Source organism: Triticum aestivum, chromosome 7D, assembly GCF_018294505.1.
Source record: "Triticum aestivum cultivar Chinese Spring chromosome 7D, IWGSC CS RefSeq v2.1, whole genome shotgun sequence".
NCBI lineage: Eukaryota > Viridiplantae > Streptophyta > Magnoliopsida > Poales > Poaceae > Triticum > Triticum aestivum.
The window spans coordinates 28,081,076-28,102,236 of NC_057814.1; positions in this window are offsets into that span (position 1 = coordinate 28,081,076).

A 21,161-nucleotide genomic window follows, 5' to 3' on the forward strand; every position below is an offset into this window, starting at 1 on the left:
GAACCCATCCTCTCACTACTCCAGCCTGAGCACGCTTAACTTCCGGGTTCTATTCTCCCTCGTTTCCAAGTCAGCACTTGTTGTTTTCCTGACAATAGTAAGATGTCAATCCTATTAACCCTCAGGAATTTAGCTTGAGCATGAAATCATACATTTCACTGTTTGAGTTTGAAACTATTGTTCTAAAAAACAATAATTATTTAGTAACACTAATATTTCTTGAATAAGTAGTTTGACCATAGTTTGACCACAGTTTGACCAGATTTGACCAAAATTCAAAAAAACTGAAATAATTATTTAGTAACACTAATATTTCTTGAATAATTACTTTGACCATTGTTTGACCACAATTTGACCACAGTTTGACCAGATTTGACCAAAATTCAAAAAAACTGAAATAATTATTTAGTAACACTAATATTCTTGAATAATTATTTAGTAACACTAATACTTCTTGAATAAGTAGTTTGACCATAGTTTGACCAGATTTAACAAAAAATAAAAAAAAAGAAATTTGAGCTAACTTTTTTCCTTTTAGAATTTGAGGATTCTAAAAATTTGCAAACAGGCCGTAGGCGGTCAAAATCGGATGCGGATTTTCGTGCTGAACATTTTGATATATTATACTTTTTTTTCTGACATCGTATGCAAAAGTTATATCCGTTTTACATTTTCCCTACACTTTTTGCAAAACATGTCCAAATTTAAGTTTTTAAATTTTCTAACTAGTACATGTAGTAACATAACTACATCTGGAAGGATTTTAATTTTTGAAGTTTTTATCATTTTCTTTTGCTTTTTACAAAACTGAAAAGGCGATCCAAAGGGGGGGTAGAGTTTGAAAATGGGACCTTTAATACCGGTTGGTGCCATGAACCGGTACTAATGCCTCAAACCCCATTAGTACCGGTTGGTGGCTCGAACCGGGACTAAAGGTCTAACCTTTAGTACCGGTTGGTGCCACGAACCGGTACTAATGGGCATCGCACCCTTTAGTCCCGGTTCGTGGCAGGCACCAACCGGGACTAAAGGTCCCATTTGAACCGGGACTAATGCCTGTACGGTGCCCTAGCCGCTCGAACCGGGACTAATGCTCACATTAGTCCCGGTCCGTAATGCAACCGAGATTAATGCTCTTTTCTGGCCGAACCAAAGCCCTATTTTCTACTAGTGCTAGTTCACATCGCCATGTGATTTAACACCAATAGTTCACATCACCATGTGATTAACACCCATAGTTCACATCGTCATGTGACCAATACCCAAAGGGTTTACTAGAGTCAATAATCTAGTTCACATCGCTATCTGATTAACACCCATAGAGTACTAAGGTGTGATCATGTTTTCCTTGTGAGAGAAGTTTAGTCAACGGGTCTGCCAAAATCAGATCCGTATGTATTTTGCAAATTTCTATGTCTACAATGCTCTGCACGAAGCTACTTTAGCTAATTGCTCCCACTTTCAATATGTATCCAGATCGAGACTTAGAGTCATCCAGATTGGTGTCAAAGCTTACATCAACGTAACTCTGTATGATGAACTCTTTATCACCTCCATAACCGAGAAATATTTCCTTATTCCTGTAAGGATAATTTTGACCGCTGTCCAGTGATCTACTCCTAGATCACTATTGTACCCTCTTGCCAATCTCTTGGTGAGGTACACAATAGATTTGGTACATAGCATGGAATACTTTATAGAACCTATGGCTGAGGCATAGTGAATGACTTTTATTCTCTTTCTATCTTCTGCCGTGGTCGGGCTTTGAGTCTTACTCAATTTCACACCTTGTAACACATGCAAGAACTCTTTCTTTGACTATTCCATTTTGAACTACTTCAAAATCTTGTCAAGGTATGTACTCATTGAAAAAGTTATCAAGCGTCTTGATCTATCTCTATAGATCTTGATGCTCAATATGTAAGCAGGTTCACTGAGGTCTTTCTTTGAAAAACTCCTTTCAAACACTCCTTTATGCTTTCCAGAAAATTCTACATTATTTCCGATCAACAATATGTCATTCATATATACTTATCAGAAATGTTGTAGTGCTCCCACTCACTTTCTTGTAAATACAAGTTTCACCGCAAGTCTGTATAAAACTATATGCTTTGATCAACTCATCAAAGCGTATATTCCAACTCCGAGATGCTTGCACCAGTCCATAGATGGATCGCTGGAGCTTGCACATTTTGTTAGCACCTTTAGGATCGACAAAACCTTCTGGTTGCATCATATACAACTCTTCTTTAAGAAGTCCATGAAGGAATGTAGTTTTGTTTATCCATTTGCCAGATTTCATAAAATGCGGCAATTGCTAACATGATTCAGACAGACTTAAGCATAGATACGAGTGAGAAACTCTCATCGGAGTCAACACCTTGAACTTGTCGAAAACCTTTTGCGACAATTCTAGCTTTGTAGATAGTAACACTACTATCAGTGTCCGTCTTCCTCTTGAAGATCCTTTTAATCTCAATGGCTCACCGAGCATCGGGCAAGTCAATCAAAGTCCACACTTTGTTCTCATACATGGATCCCATCTCAGAATTCATGGCCTTAAACCATTTCGCGGAATCTGGGCTCATCATCGCTTCCTCATAGTTCGTAAGTTCGTCATGGTCAAGCAACATGACCTCCAGAACATGATTACCGTACCACTCTGGTGCGGATCTCACTCTGGTTTACCTACGAGGTTCAGTAGTAACTTGATCTGAAGTTACATGATCATCATCATTAGCTTCCTCACTAATTGGTGTAGGAGTCACAGGAACAAATTTCTGTGATGAACTACTTTCCAATAAGGGAGCAGGTACAGTTACCTCATCAAGATCTACTTTCCTCCCACTCACTTCTTTCGAGAGAAACTCCTTCTCTAGAAAGGATCCACTCTTAGCAACGAATATCTTGCCTTCGGATCAGTGATAGAAGATGTACCCAACAGTTTCTTTTGGTTATCCTATGAAGATTTACTTCTCCTATTTGGGTTTGAGCTTATCATGTTGAAACTTTTTCACATAAGCACCACAGTCCCAAACCTTAAGAAACGACAGCTTAGGTTTCTCGCCAAACCACAGTTCATACGGTGTCATCTCCACGGATTTAGATGGTGCCCTATTTAACGTGAATGTAGCTGTCTCTATTGCATAACCCCAAAATGATAGTGGTAGATCGGTAAGAGACATCATAGATCGCACCATATCTAATAAAGTACGGTTACGACGTTCGGACACACCATTACACTATGGTGTTCCAGGTGGCGTGAGTAGTGAAACTATTTCATATTGTTTTAACTGAAGGCCAAACTCGTTAACTCAAATATTTTACCTCTGCGATCATATCGTAGAAACTTTTATTTTCTTGTTACGATGATTCTCCACTTCACTCTAAAATTCTTTGAACTTTTCAAATGTTTCAGACCTGTGTTTCATCAAGTAGATATGCCCATATATGCTCAAATCATCTGTGAAGGTCAGAAAATAATGATACCCGCCGCGAGCCTCAACACTCATCGGACCGCATACATCAGTATCTATTGTTTTCAATAAGTCAGTTGCTCGCTCCATTGTTCCGGTGAACGGAGTTTTCGTCATCTTGCCCATGAGGCATGGTTCGCAAGCATCAAGTGATTCATAATCACGTGATTACAAAAGCCCATCAGCATGGAGTTTGTTCATGCGCTTTACACCAATATGACCTAAACGGCAGTGCCACAAATAAGTTGCACTATCATTATTAACTTTGCATCTTTTGGCTTCAATATTATGAATATGTGTATCACTATGATCGAGATCCAACAAACCATTTTCATTGGGTGTATGACCATGATAACCCACAAGTATGGGGGATCAATTGTAGCCTATTTCGATAAGTAAGAGTGTCGAACCTAACGAGGAGCTAAAGGTAGAACAAATATTCCCTCAAGTTCTATCGACCACCGATACAACTCTATGCACGCTTAACGTTTGCTTTACCGAAAACAAGTATGAAACTAGAAGTACTTTGTAGGTGTTTTTGGATAGGTTTGCAAGATAATAAAGAGCGAGTAAATAAAAGCTAGGGGCTGTTTAGATGAAGACACAACTAAATTTGTTTTAGTAGAGAGCTTTTTGTTACGAGAAAGTTATTTGTCCCTAGGCAATCGATAACTAGACGGTAATCATTATTGCAATTTTATATGAGGGAGAGGCATAAGCTAACATACTTTCTCTACTTGGATCATATGCACTTATGATTGGAACTCTAGCAAGCATCCGCAACTACTAAAGATCATCAAGGTAAAACCCAACCATAGCATTAAAGTATCAAGTCCCCTTTATCCCATACGCAAACAACCTACTTACTCGGGTCTGTGCTTCTGTCACTCACGCCACCCACCATAAGCAAATCATGAAGATATTGCAAACCCTACAGCGGGGATCCCTCACGCTTGCGCGACACGGAGAGCACCATAGGACAACACCAATAATAAAACATGCAACTCAAACCAATCATGATCATCAATTAACCCATAGGACAAAACGGATCTACTCAAACATCATAGGATGGCCATACATCATTGGGAAATAATATATAGTGTTGAGCACCATGTTTAAGTAGAGATTACAGCGGGTAAGAGAGAGAGGTTACACCGCTGCATAGAGGGGGAAGAGTTCGTGATGATGGCGGTGAAGTTGTTGGTGAAGATTTCGTTGATGGTGATGGCCACGGCAGCGTTCCGGCGCCACCGGAAGAGAAGGGGAGATGGGGCCCCTTCGTCTTCTGCTTCCTTGACCTCCTGTCTAGATGGGAGAAGGGTTTCCCCTCTGGTCCTTGGCCTCCATGGCGTGGGAGGGGCGAGAGCCCCTCCGAGATTGGATCTGTCTCTCTGTTTCTCTCTGTTTCTGCGTTCCTTTCTGCTTCCCTTTCACCGTTTCTTTTATATCCGGAGATCCGTAACTCCGATTGGGTTGAATCTTTCGCCCAGATTTTTCTCATAAAATTAGCTTTTTGCGGCAAAAGAAGGGCGTCAACTGCCTTACGAGGTGCCCACGAGGGTCCAGGGCGCGCTTGCCCCCCTGGGGCGTGCCCCCCTGCCTCGTGGCCCCCTCGGGCACCGTCTCGCGTTGATTTTACTTCCGAAAAATCATAAATATTCCAAAATAATTCTCCGTCCATTTTTATCCCGTCTGGACTCCGTTTGATATTGGGTTTCTGCGAAACATAAACATGCAAGAAACAAGAACTGGCACTGGGCACTGGATCAATATGTTAGTCCCAAAAATAGTATAAAAAGTTGCCAAAAGTATATGAAAGTTGTAGAATATTGGCATGGAACAATCAAAAGTTATAGATACGACGGAGACGTATCAGCATCCCCAAGCTTAATTCCTGCTCGTCCTCGAGTAGGTAAATGATAAAAAAGATAATTTTTGATGTGGAATGCTACCTAGCATAATCTTGATCATGTATCTAATCATGGCATGAATATTAAGATACGAGTGGTTCAAAGAAATAGTCATCATTTGACATAAAAACAATAATACTTCAAGCCTACTAATAAAGCAATCATGTCTTTTCAAAATAACATGGCCAAAGAAAGTTATCCCTACAAAATCATATGGTCTGGCTATGCTCCATCTTCACCACACAAAATATTCAAATCATGCACAACCCCGATGACAAGCCAAGCAATTGTTTCATACTTTTGATGTTCTCAAATTTTTTAAACTTTCACACAATACATGAGCGTGAGCCATGGACATAGCACTATAGGTGGAATAGAATATGATGGTGGAGGTTGTGTGGAGAAGACAAAAAGGAGAAAGTCTCACATCGACGCGGCTAATCAACGGGCTATGGAGATGCTCATTAATTGATGTCAATGTGAGGAGTAGGGATTGCCATGCAACGGATGCACTAGAGCTATAAGTGTATGAAAGCTCAAGCTGAAACTAAGTGGGTGTGCATCCAACTTTCTTGCTCATGAAGACCTCGGGCATTTGAGGAATCCCATCATTGGAATATACAAGCCAAGTTCTACAATGAAAATTCCCACTAGTATATGGAAGTGATAACTCAAGAGACTCTCTATATGAAGAACATGGTGCTACTCTGAAGCACAAGTGTGGTAAAAGGATAGTAGCATTGCCCCTTCTCTCTTTTTCTCTCATTTTATTATTTTATTTTTATATATACATATATTTTTGGTGGGCTTCCTTGGCCTCTTTTTTTGGGGCTTCTTTGGCCTCTTTTATTTTTTGTAAAGTCCGGAGTCTCATCCCGACTTATGGGGGAATCATAGTCTCCATCATCCTTTCCTCACTAGGGCAATGCTCTAATAATGATGATCATCACACTTTTATTTACTTACAACTCAATGTTACAACTCGATACTAGAACAAAGATATGACTCTATGTGAATGCCTTCGGCGGTGTACCGGGATGTGCAATGATCTAGCGTAGCAATGACATAAAAAACGGACAAGCCATAAAAACATCATGCTAGCTATCTTACGATCATGCAAAGCAATATGACAATAAATGCTCAAGTCATGTATATGATGATGATGGAAGTTGCATGGCAATATACCTCGGAATGGCTATGGAAATGCCATGATAGGTAGGTATGGTGGCTGTTTTGAGGAAGATATAATGAGGTTTATCTATGATAGAGCATATCGTATGACGGGGTTTGGATGCACCGGCGAAGTTTGCACCAACTCTCGAGGTGAGAAAGGGCAATGCACGGTACCGAAGAGGCTAGCAATGATGGAAGGGTGAGAGTGTGTATAATCCATGGACTCAACATTAGTCATAAAGAACTCACATACTTATTGCAAAAATCTATTAGTCATCGAAACAAAGTACTACGTGCATGCTCCTAGGGGGATAGATTGGTAGGAAAAGACAATCGCTCGTCCCCGACCGCCACTCATAAGGAAGACAATCAATAAATAAATCATGCTCCGACTTCATCACATAACGGTTCACCATACGTGCATGCTACGGGAATCACAAACCTCAACACAAGTATTTCTACTAATCCACAACTACCCACTATTATGACTCTAATATCACCATCTTTATATCGCAAAACTATTGCAAGGAATCAAACATATCATATTCAGTGATCTACAAGTTTTATGTAGGATTTTATGACTAACCATGTGAATGACCAGTTCCTGTCATCTCTCTAAGTAGATATAAGTGAAGCAAGAGAGTTTAATTCTTTCTACAAAAGATATGCCCACGCTCTAACAAATATAAGTGAAGCAAAAGATCATTCTACAAATGGCGGTTTTCTATGTGAAGAGAAACATGCAATCCAAACTTCAAATGATATAAGTGAAGCACATGAAGCATTCTATAAAGCCAAACTCAAAAGATATAAGTGAAGTGCAAAGATAATTCTATAAATCAACCAAGGACTATCTCATACCAGCATGGTGCGTAAAAGAAAAATGAAAACTAAATGCAAAAGACGCTCCAAGCTTTGCACATATCACATGAATGAAACGAATCCGAAAACATACCGATACTTGTTGAAGAAAGAGGGGATGCCTTCCGGGGCAAACCCAAGCTTAGACGTTTGAGTCTCCTTGAATATTTACTTGGGGTGCCTAGGGCATCCCCAAGCTTGAGCTCTTGCCTCTCTTCCTTCTCACATCGAGACCTTCTCGATCATCGAACACTTCATCCACACAAAACTTCAACAGAGAACTCGGTAAGATCCGTTAGTATAATAAAGCAAATCACTACTCTAAGTACTGTTGCAAACCAATTCATATTTTGTTTTGGCATTGTGTCTACTGTAGTATAACTTTTTTCATGGCTTAATCCACTGATATGAATCAATAGTTTCATCAAAACAAGCAAACTATGCATCAAAAACAGAATCTGTCTAGAACAGAACAGTCTGTAATAATCTGAACATTCACCATACTTCTGATACTTGAAAACTTCTTCCAAAATTGGGACAAATAAACAATTTGTATAGAAAGACAGTGCAAAAAGAATCATAACCGTTTGATGTACCAGTAAAAAAGTAAAATCGCGCACTACAGCCAAAGTTTCTGTCCTGCACCGTACAAACCAACAAGCATTGTAAACATCCTAAAGGAAAACCTTGGCACATTATTTTTATAATACAATGGAATTGTACAAGGGGATAATTATTTTTGTTGAAAAGTTTCTGTAATTAAGATTCACAAAGTTTCCATGGGCATGAACAAAGTTCAAGGCTAGCTCCCACTTTAACAATGCTCGTCTTTCTCACTTTCACTTTCCTTTTCGAAAAAGTTTTTAGGTTCCCCTCTTTATTTTTTTGTTTTTAAAATATATAAAAGCACTCAATAGAAATAAATGACTCTCTAAAACTTCCGGGTTGTCTCCCTGGCAGCGCTTTCTTTAAAGCCATTAAGCTAGGCATATAGTGCTCAAGTAGTGAATCCACCCGGATCCCAAGGTATATCAAAGCCAATTTTAATTAGCAATGATTTAGCATTTAGTAGTGAGCACAAGGCAACATATATCATGCAACAATGAAGTCTAACTCTCTTCCTATGCATCGGCATGTCATAAAACAACAATTCGTGCACACAAAATAAAGGCCAATGCATAGTATAAACAGTTTCTTGCAATTTTATCGTCTTGGAAACATAGAGAGGTGGAGATATAGTTCCTCTCTCATAATAATTGCAAGTAGGAGCAGCAAGCACATGCATATTATATCTATCAAAATCATTATGTGCAACGGTAAAAGGCAACCCATCAATATAATCCTTAATAAGGGCAAACTTCTCCTATATAGTGTAGTTTGGAGAATTCAAAAAGATAATAGGACTATCATGTGTGGGTGCAATAGCAACAATTTCATGTTTAACATAAGGAACTATAGCAAGTTCATCTCCATAAGCATAATTCATATTGGCATCTTGGCCACAAGCATAGCAAGCATTATCAAAAAGGGATATTTCAAAAGAATCAACAGGATCATAGCAATTATCATAGCATTCATCCTTCGGTAAGCATGAAGGGAAATTAAAAAATGTATGTGTTGAAGAGTTACTCTCATTAGAAGGTGGGCACGGGTGATCAATCCGCTCTTCCTCCTTTTGTTCTTCGCTCTCCTCCTCATCTTTTTCATCCAATGAGTTCACAGTTTCATCAATTTCTTCTTCCATAGATTCCTGCAAAATATTAGTCTCTTCTGGGACAGCGGAGACTTTCTCAATAAACGCATCAATATCGGAATTGTATTCATAATTCTCATAACAATATTTAAGGATAGCTAAATTTTCAGGTCTGTAAACAGCATCATAAAGATTTTCATATTCTTTGAACATAGATTCAATTTCATAAGCACCCATAAAAGCAACAAATTCTTCTATTTGTTCCACATCATAGTAATCATATATCCCTCTAGCATAAGAAGCCAAGGTTTCATTATCATTAAATTTGCATGAAAAGGGAAGGTGTGGAGACTTCATCCTAGAGCAACAAGTATAATCATATTTCAAGCATAGTTGCCTAGCATACCACTTCAACATATAAATTTGATCCCATAATAGTTTCCCTTTTTGAGTCAAGCGATAATCCCTAAGGTATTCACATTGATCCAACGTGTCTCCCATTACCAAATTGAATGGGGTTTTCTCTGGATTATCAAAGTAGTACATAATATCTGTCACATAACGAGCATCGAGGGTTTTAGGAGGTTCCTCATCTCCATGAGTAGCAAGTACACCTTTTTTTTGGTATTTCGTGTTCCATATCCATAACTAAAGATAGAGAACAACTAAGAACAGCAAAAATAAAAATTACTTAGTGATAAAGCAAACAAGCACACACGAGAATATTCACCCCACGCTATTGCTCCCCGGCAACGGTGCCAGAAAAAGGTCTTGATAACCCACAATTATAGGGGATCAATTGTAGCCTCTTTCGATAAGTAAGAGTGTCGAACCCAACGAGGAGCTAAAGTTAAAACAAACATTCCCTCAAGTTCTATCGACCACCGATACAACTCTACGCACGCTTAACGTTCGCTTTACCGGAAACAAGTATGAAACTAGAAGTACTTTGTAGGTGTTTTTGGATAGGTTTGCAAGATAATAAAGAGCGAGTAAATAAAAGCTAGGGGATGTTTAGATGAAGAAACAACTAAATTAGTTTTAGTAGAGAGCTTTTTGTTACGAGAAAGTTATTTGTCCCTAGGCAATCGATAACTAGACCGGTAATCATTATTGCAATTTTATATGAGGGAGAGGCATAAGCTAACATACTTTCTCTACTTGGATCATATGCACTTATGATTGGAACTCTAGCAAGCGTCCGCAACTACTAAAGGTAAAACCCAACCATAGCATTAAAGTATCAAGTCCCCTTTATCCCATATGCAAACAACCTACTTACTCGGGTCTGTGCTTCTGTCACTCACGCCACCCACCATAAGAAAATCATGAACATATTGCAAACCCTACAGCGGGCATCCCTCACGCTTGCGCGGCGCGGAGAGCACCATAGGACAGCACAAATAATAAAACATGCAACTCAAACCAATCATGATCATCAATTAACCCATAGGACAAAACGGATCAGCTCAAACATCATAGGATAGCCATACATCATTGCAAAATAATATATAGCGTTGAGCACCATGTTTAAGTAGAGATTACAGCGGGTAAGAGAGAGGTTACACCGCTGCATAGAGGGGGGAAGAGTTGGTGATGATGGCGGTGAAGTTGTTGGTGAAGATTTCGGTGATGATGATGGCCACGGCAGCGTTCCGGCGCCACCGGAAGAGAAGGGGAGAGGGGGCCCCTTCGTCTTCTTCTTCCTTGACCTCCTCCCTAGATCGGAGAAGGGTTTACCCTCTGGTCCTTGGCCTCCATGGCGTGGGAGGGGCGAGAGCCCCTCCGAGATTGGATCTGTCTCTCTGTTTCTCTCTGTTTCTGCGTTCCTTTCTGCTGCCCTTTCACCGTTTCTTTTAGATCCGTAACTCCGATTGGGTTGAATCTTTCGCCCAGATTTTTCTCATAAAATTAGCTTTCTTGCGGCAAAAGAAGAGCGTCAACTGCCTTACGGGGTGCCCACGAGGGTCCAGGGCGCGCCCCCTGCCTCGTGGCCCCCTCGGGCACTGTCTCGCGTTGATTTTACTTACCAAAAATCATAAATATTCCAAAATAGTTCTCCGTCCATTTTTATCCCGTTTGGACTCCGTTTTATATTGGGTTTCTGCGAAACATAAACATGCAAGAAACAAGAACTGGCACTGGGCACTGGATCAATATGTTAGTCCCAAAAATAGTATAAAAAGTTGCCAAAAGTATATGAAAGTTGTAGAATATTGGCATGGAACAATCAAAAATTATAGATACGACGGAGACGTATCAGACCATAGAAGGTTTTATTCATGTAAACAGAACAACAATTATTCTCTAATTTAAATGAATAACCGTATTGCAAAACATGATCAAATCATATTCATGCTCAACGCAAACACCAAATAACATTTATTTAGGTTCAACACTAATCCCGAAAGTACATATCATATCAATCTTGAAACTACTTCCAACACACATCGTCACTTCACCCTTAACTAGTTTCTGTTCATTCTGCAACTCCCGTTTCGAGTTACTACTCTTAGCAACTGAACCAGTATCAAATACCGAGGGGTTGCTATAAACACTAGTAAAGTACACATCAATAACATGTATATCAAATATACCTTTGTTCACTTTGTCATCCTTCTTATCCGCCAAATAGTTGGGGTAGTTCCGCTTCCAGTGACCAGTATCTTTGCAGTAGAAGCACTTAGTCTCAGGCTTAGGTCCAGACTTGGGCTTCTTCATTTGTGCAGCGACTTGCTTGCCGTTTTTCTTGAAGTTCCCCTTCATCCCTTAGCCCTTTTTCTTGAAACTAGTGGTCTTGTCAACCATCAACACTTGATGTTTTTCTTGATTTCTACCTTCGCCGGTTTTAGCATTGTGAAGAGCTCGGGAATTACTTTCGTCATCCCTTGCATATTATAGTTCATCACAAAGTTCTAGTAACTTGGTGATAGTGACTAGAGAACTTTATCAGTTACTATCTTATCTGGAAGATTAACTCCCACTTGATTCAAGCAATTGTAGTACCCAGACAATCTGAGCACATGCTCACTGGTTGAGCTATTCTCCTCCATCTTGTAGGCAAAGTACTGTCAGAGGTCTCATACCTCTCAACACGGGCATGTGTATGAAATACCAATTTCAACTCTTGAACATCTCATATGCTTCGTAGCGTTTCGAAAACGTCTTTGAAGCCCCGATTCTAAGCCGTAAAGTATGGTGCACTAAACTATCAAGTAGTCATCATATCGAGCTTGCCAAACGTTCATAACTTCTGCATCTGCTCCTGCAATCGGTCTGCCACCTAGTGGTGCATCAAGGACATAATTCTTCTGTGCAGCAATGAGGATAATCCTCAGATCACGGATCCAATCCGCATCATTGCTACTAACATCTTTCAACTTAGTTTTTCTCTAGGAACATATCAAAAAATAAAACAGGGGAGCTAAACACGAGCTATTGATCTACAACATAGATATGCTAATACTATCAGGACTAAGTTCATGATAAATTAAAGTTCAATTAATCATATTACTTAAGAACTCCCACTTAGATAGACATCCCTCTAATCATCTAAGTGATCACGTGATCCATATCAACTAAACCATGTCCGATCATCACGTGAGATGGAGTAGTTTTCAATGGTGAACATCACTATGTTGATCATATCTTCTATATGATTTGTTCCGAGGCCATATCTGCATATGCTAGGCTCGTCAAGTTTAACCTGAGTATTCCGCGTGTGCAAAACTGTCTTGCACCCGTTGTATTTGAACGTAGAGCTTATCACACCCGATCATCACGTGGTGTCTCAGCACGAAGAACTTTCGCAATGGTGCCTGCTCAGGGAGAACACTTATACCTTGAAATTTAGTGAGAGATCATCTTATAATGCTACCGTCGATCTAAGCAAAATAAGATGCATAAAAGATAAACATCACATGCAATCAATATGAGTGATATGATATGGCCATCATCATCTTGTGCTTGTGATCTTCATCTCCGAAGCACCGTCAAGATCACCATCGTCACCAGCGCGACACCTTGATTTCCATCGTAGCATCGTTGTCGTCTCGCCAACTATTTTTTCTACGACTATCGCTACCGCTTAGTGATAAAGTAAAGCAATTACAGGGCGATTGCATTGCATACAATAAAGTGACAACCATATGGCTCCTGCCAGTTGCCGATAACTCCGTTACAAAACATGATCATCTCATACAATAAAATATAGCATCATGTCTTGACCATATCACATCACAACATGCCCTGCAAAAACAAGTTAGACGTCCTCTACTTTGTTGTTGCAAGTTTTACGTGGCCGCTACGTGCTGAGCAAGTTAGTGCTGTTTTAACCTTCTCAAGGACCGGGCATAGCCACACTCGGTTCAACTAAAGTTGGAGAAACTGACACCCGCCAGCCACCTGTGTGCAAAGCACGTCGGTAGAACCAGTCTCGCGTAAGCGTACACGTAATATCGGTCCGGGCCGCTTCATCCAACAATACCGCCGAACCAAAGTATGACATGCTGGTAAGCAGTATGACTTGTATCGCCCACAACTCACTTGTGTTCTACTCGTGCATATAACATCTATGCATAAACCTGGCTCTGATACCACTGTTGGGGAACGTAGTAATTTCAAAAATTTCCTACGCACACACAAGATCATGGTGATGCATAGCAACGAGAGGGGAGAGTGTTGTCCACGTACCCTCGTAGACCGAACGCGGAAGCGTTATGACAATGCGGTTGATGTAGTCGTACGTATTCACGATCCGACCGATCCAAGTACCGAACGTACGGCACCTCCGAGTTCAGCACACGTTCAGCTCGATGACGTCCCACGAACTCCGATCCAGCAGAGCTTTGTGGGAGAGTTTCGTCCGCACGACGGCGTGATGACAGTGTTGATGATGCTACCGACGCAGGGCTTCGCCTAAGCACCGCTACGATACTACCGAGGTTTAATATGGTGGAGGGGGGCACCGCACACGGCTAAGAGATCAATGATCAATTGTTGTGTCTTTGGGGTGCCCCCTGCCTCCGTGTATAAAGGATGGAGGAGGGGAGGCCGGCCAGCCCCTAGGGCGCGCCAGAAGTGTCGAGTCCTACGAGGACTCCCTAGTCCTAGTAGGATTCCTCCTCCCACATGGAATAGGAAAAAGGGAAGGGAAAAGGAGAAGGAAGAAGGGGGCGCCCCCCCTCCCTAGTCCAATTCTGACGAGACCATGGGGAGGGGTGCAGCCACCTTTTGAGGCCTTTCTCTCCTTTCCCGTATGGCCCATTAAGGCCCAATGCGAATTCCCGTAACTCTCCGGTACTCCGAAAAATACCCGAATCACTCGGAACCTTTCCGATGTCCGAATATAGTCGTCCAATATATCGATCTTTACATCTCGACCATTTCGAGACTCCTCGTCATGTCCCCGATCTCATCTGGGACTCCGAACTACCTTCGGTACATCCCCGATCGTCACCGAACGTTAAGCGTGCGGACCCTACGGGTTCGACTACTATGTAGACATGACCGGGACTCGTCTCCGGTCAATAACCAATAGCGGAACCTGGATGCTCATATTGGCTCCTACATATTCTACGAAGATCTTTATCGGTCAAACCGCATAACAACATACGTTGTTCCCTTTGTCATCGGTATGTTACTTGCCCGAGATTCGATCGTCGGTATCTCAATACCTAGTTCAATCTCGTTACCGGCAAGTCTCTTTACTCGTTCGGTAATGCATCATCCCGCAACTAACTCATTAGTCACATTGCTTGCAAGGCTTATAGTGATCTGCATTACCGAGTGGGCCCAGAGATACCTCTCCGATACATGGAGTGATAAATCCTAATCTTGATTCATGCCAACCGAACAAACACCTTCGTAAACACATGTAGAGCATCTTTATAATCACCCATTTACGTTGTGACGTTTGATTGCACATAAAGTGTTCCTCCAGATATTCGGGAGTTGCACAATCTCATAGTCCGAGGAACATGTATAAGTCATGAAGAAAGCAGTAGCAATAAAACTGTAACGATCACAATGCTAAGCTAATGAATGGGTCTTGTCCATCACATCATTCTCCTAATGATGTGATCCCGTTCATCAAATGACAACACATGTCTATGGATAGGAAACTTAGCCATCTTTGATTAACGAGCTAGTCAAGTAGAGGCATACTAGGGACATTCTGTTTGTCTATGTATTCACACATGTACTAAGTTTCCGGTTAATACAATTCTAGCATGAATAATAAACATTTATCATGATATAAGGAAATAAATAATAACTTTATTATTGCCTCTAGGGCATATTTCCTTCAAGATCATCATCAAGTTCATTATCTAAAGATACTCAAGATCATCATCATCATTTAAACATACTCAAGTTAAACATCTAAAGATCATCATCGGCGAAACTTCATGAACATAGAGATTTGCAAGACATGGAACATCGTCATCTAAAGAAACTAACAAGTAGGAACATGAAAGGTATGGCACGACGGCCACATGCACGGGTATCATCAACGACATCAGGCAAGACCACCGCCGCCAAAACCACCACCGCCAAGACCACCACCGCCAAAACCGCCACCGCCAAGACCACCTCCGCCAAAACCGCCACCACCAAGACCAGCACCACTCTGCCAGATCGGAGTGACTGGGATTGACGAAGCAGGAGTCAAGCCACTGGTCCCCTACATGTTTGAGAGAAGATTCTAACGGTAAATATGATATGATAGTGTTGAATGAACAAGAACTAGTTTGTCAGTAGTTAGGCAAATGAACTAACCGGACTATCACTGCCTAGTGCCACCCACTCATCGAACATGGGCACGTGTGGGGGTTCTCCCGTAGGTGGTGGTGGGGGTCCCATTTGTGGTGGATCCGTGCGGTTACTCCAAGACGCCAACATAGCCTGGATGTTAGTTAAACAAGCAAACTAGAAGGTCAGAAGGAATGAAAGTGCAAAAATTTAGCTTGGTTTTAAGAGGGCAAAACTAACCGTCATCATCTGACGGTTGTAATCATCGTTTGCCCTCACTCGTTGCAAGTACTCCCGCACCTCGAGATTCCTATGCTCGACAAAGGCCTTATATGCTTACAAAATTTAGGTTGTTTCTAAGTGAGCAATGTTGAAAATAAACTGAGAAAGTTAGAGAGAAAGAAGATAAAGGGGAAGTACTTATAGCATGCTAGCGGGCTAAGGGAGGCTGCGAACGCCCCGTACTCTCTAACGGGCTCGGGTTGGTAGCCCGAAGCCGTGTGTACGAGACCGAAGGAGTGCTCAAGCCATCGAAACACGGATACCGGCCATGGGGCTTCCCTTGGATGGCCACCGCCGCCGTGTCGTCGATCTGAGACTGGGCGACGTCAGGAGCATCCGGACCAGGATGCAACCTCTGAAACTGCTGACTGTAAGACTCCAGGTGCTCCTCGGTCTTGCCGTAGTACTGGCTCTCGCCGGCCTTGCGATCACTCCGCTCGCGAGCCAGCTTCCACGACTCAATGTCTGAGAGCGGCCTCTTCAACTTGTCCTCCTGCAATGTCGGCGCAGAAGTTAGCCATACATAAGAACATGACGGTAAAGAGAAGAACAAAAATGCATCATGCATATAGATATACCTTCATGGCCTTGAAGCCCCAGTGGTTCCTGTTTCCTTGGCCGTGTGTCCCGTCTTTTCCACGGTTAGCACGGGCCTTGATGCTCTTGGCAGCAAACTCTGCATCCTCGCCGAGCCACGTATCCACCAAACGCGCCCATCCATCATCCTTTCCAAAGCACCAAGGAGGAATAACCTACATGATGGAAGCATGACATGTGAGCACGAAACGATGATATTGACTACTTATATGTTGGAATGAAAAGTCTCTAATATTACCTTCATGTACTGCTCCCTGTTCAAGGTAAGTCCTTGCTTCTCCGCTTCACTTTTGCTCATCTTTTGATGAAGGTAGGTGTGGTAGAAGTACGAGACGGCAACCCAGCGCACCTCGTACTGCAACTGACGAGCTTTCTTCTTCGTCGCAGCCAGCAAGACCATGTCGGCTCTGGCCTTGTGCTCGTCAAGAAATCTATAGAATTGTTGCAATCATGCATAAAACCAAAATCAAACAAAGCATGCGTTGAGTGATTGGATAATAAACTATGAACGAAACTATAAACAATTAGTAAGGATATCAAATAAACAAGCATACAGGAAAGAACATTAATAACAGAAGAGCACATTAAGCATACAGAAAAGAACATTAATAACAGAAGAGCACATTAATCATACTATTGTAAATGATCATTAAAAGAACTTACATTTTCTAGAACCCATATGAATCATCACTATTGTAATCTATTTGTCGACCGGTCTCATCATCACTACCACACATATCTTCTTCGTTGTCCGACGGAGGTGGAGGCTCTTCCTCATCGTCAGTGTCTTTATTAAACTTTTCAAGCATAACTATGTCTCTTTGATTCACAACTGCCTCACCATCAATCTGTGCGTCGTCATCGTTTGGGTCCAGGTCAACATAACCCAAGTCATCATCGTCCTTGTTTCGTACCACGTCATCATGTTGCTGTTGAAAGAACACTCCCTCGTATGTCATGGGGTTTATGTTGTAGTAATCCTCATCGTTCGGGTCCGGTAGCTTACCATGTGGCGACACCTTAAACACAACTTCCCAACCCTTTAGGTACTCTTTCTGGCATGGGTAAGGCATATAATATACTTGTGTGGCCTGGGTAGCGGCGATAAAGAGATCAGCTCCGGCATAGATGGTTGATGGTTTAACTTCAACTAAACCAACAGAAGGCGTATGTCTCAGACCCTTTTAGGGGTCGAACCATCGGCATTTGAACATAGTGAGACTTACGGGTTCGCGGCCATGTTTGAATGTAAGCTCATATATTTTTGCTACCCTTCCATAGTAATCCACTTCATTATCTCCTTCGGTGAAGACTCCGGTATTTATAGTTTTGGGATCAGGCCGACTGTTCTGGTGCTCCTCTGTATGGAAGCGATACCCATTCACATCATACTTTTTGCATGTCATGACCCGACTGTTAAAACCCATGGAAACCCATCTCAATTCTTCATCCATTGATGCGTTTGGATCTTTTCCCTACAAGTTTAATTGAAATTATAGGGTGCATGAGTTTAATTGGAATTGTAGGGTCAACTGGGTAATAGGGAAGTGTGAAAATTTACTTTCTCCATCAACCACGCAATAATTTTTTTCCTTCCATCGTGACCCTTTCGGAGAAGAGCAAGTGCCTCCGGTTCAGTAGGAGGTAGCATTCCCGTCCACTCTTCATCAACGAATCGACTAAAATAAGAAAAGCAGTATTAGAACGAGGCAAAGTGAACATAACCAATTGACTACAAGAATGGTGCAAAGGTATTACCTCATCCATTCATCCTCAACTTCCTTGATGTTGTGCAAGATATAGAACATGACATCCTCCCACTCATCTTGTGGCATGATATAAGGTGTCGAGCATCCAGCCCTGCCACCTTGCCCACTGAATAGAGGCAGCCTGGGTTTATACTTGGGTTCTTCTGTATTGTATCGACACACCTTATTGTGCAGCGTTGCAACATGGTCCGGATAGTATGCTGTCCTGAGGTCTGCCACCTCCTCTAGGATAACTGCCTCAGCTATGGAAGCTTCTATCTTAGCTTTGTTTCCACATTTTTGTCTCAGATGCTTGTTCTGTCTCTCAGGTCCGTACTACCAACGATTCTGCACAGGGCCCCCCAACAATACCTCGTTCGCGAGGTGCAAAATGAGATGTGTCATTGGAGTAAAGAAGCCTGGCGGGAAGATCTTCTCTAGCTTGCATATCAACTCCGGCGCCTTCTTATGCATTTCTTTTATCATCTCAGGACATACTTCTTTAGCACAAAGTGTGCGGAAGAAATGGCTTAGCTCTGCAAGCACACGCCAGACACGCTCGGGAACATAGCCCCGAACCATCACCGGCATAATCCGCTCAATCCATACATGATAGTCATGACTCTTGATCCCGGTCACTTTGCCCGTTGAAAGATTGACCCCCTTACTTATATTCGACGCATAACCATCAGTGAACTTCACGACGTGTTTCAGCCACTTGAATGCCTCCATCTTATGATCCTTTTTAAGTACGAAGTCAGCATCTGGCTTGAACCAAGATTTTTGACTGCCTGTGGGTGGCTGCATGTGTAGACGTGGTCTATCACAAATTTCTGTTGACCGACTCTAGCATTAACATTATCCTTTGTCTTATCAGGAATGTTGAGGATCGTGTGAAAAAGGGACTCTGCGACATTCTTTTTGGTGTGCATCACGTCGATGTTGTATGGAAGTTTGAGGTCCTTAAAATAGGGAAGCTGCGTGAAGGGGGTAATGTGAGTCCAGTTGTGCGTCTCACCATATCCTTCAAAACAATTTTTCCCTTTGCCTTTTTCCTTTGCCCTCGCCCTCGCCCTCGTCTTCGCCTGTGGCTTTGGCTTTGGCTTTGCCTTTACCTTTGCCTTTCCCTTCGCCGGCAGGCTTAAGAGCTTTCAGCTGAGCAAGCACATCCGCACCAGAAAAAGTTGGAATCTTCTTTACTTCATGGACAACTTTGCCTTTTGTGAAGTTCTTCTTGTCTTCCCTATCAGGATGGTCTGGAGGGAGGAACTGTCGATGCAGGTCAAAGGCAACATACTTGCCACCCTTCTTCAGCCAAATGAAAATCAAGGCCTGCATGCACACTGGGCAAGGCATCTTCCCACTTGTACACCATCCACAGAACAAGGCATATCCGGGAAAGTCATGCATGCAATACTGTAGCCAAACTTTCATCAAGAAATGTTTCTGCAGATGCCGGTCGTATGTCAACCTCGGGAAGTACCAAGAATGGTGCAAATCATCCACCAACGGCTGCATAAACACACTCAAATTCTTCCGCGGATATTCAGGCCCCGGAATTATAAGCGACAGGAACATGGGCTTGCGTTGCATTATGGCGCCGGGAGGGAGATTGAGCGGAATAACAAATACGGGCCAGTAGCTGGATGGATTAGACGACATGCCATATGGATTGAACCCATCACCTGATATAGCAATTCTGACATTCCCAGCCTTGGCTGCTTCCTCCGGGTACTCTATATCGAGCGCCTTCATGATTTTGTTCGTAGCGTACATGGTTTTCGGCAGTTCATGGCCCTCAGGCAGGCTGTTAGCACATACTCCCAGAAATGCTTCGAAGCAACCTCGGCTACAGCCGTACTCAGCCTTGACTGCCATCAGTTGCGATATGGCATCCAGCACAGAGAGCTTGGCACCCTCATAAAGAGGTTTCTTTGACGAGGCCAAGATATCCAGGAAGGCCTTTGCGGTTTCTTCCGGCTCCTCCGGTTCATTCGCTGATTGTGACGGAGGTGTCGGCTGTGCAGCAAAGACATCATCTAGCATGTCTCTAACACCATCGTCCTCATAACCAGCGACGCGTTGTCGTATCACCTCCTCTCTACCATGGTCCCGCTGGGCAAAGTTTATCGGCATATTAAAGATGGGCATAAATCCGTGCGTGCGAAGGTGCTTAGTCATCTCACTCTTATCTCTGCGCATACGTCTCCTACATTTGGCACACGGGCATTCTGGCACAATCCTCATTGGACTACGGAATATCTCTTTCAAAAACACATCAGTTTTCTTCACCCACTCTGTTGTTACATGATTCCGACGAAAAAACCCACTATACATCCACTGATTATCTGCCATCTCTGCTTTATTGGAAGCCACACATCAAAATTAAGGATTCATTTAAATTACTCACATCAATATTTTATTTTTTACAAGGTTGATGAGAAACGACATTTAATCCACCTACATCTCTAATAGGTAAAGATGGGTCCTAAACCCACCCGAGAATGTGTAGATTGAGTACATTGTCCATGCTCTACCCCATTCCGAGACAAAATTTCGGCAGTACCTCCCCGCTGTTCTCCAAATACACGTCTCGGCAAAATGCGGAGAGAATGTGCATCCGGAGAACAACAGGGAGGCGCCGCCGAAATCCTGCCTCGGAACGGGGTAG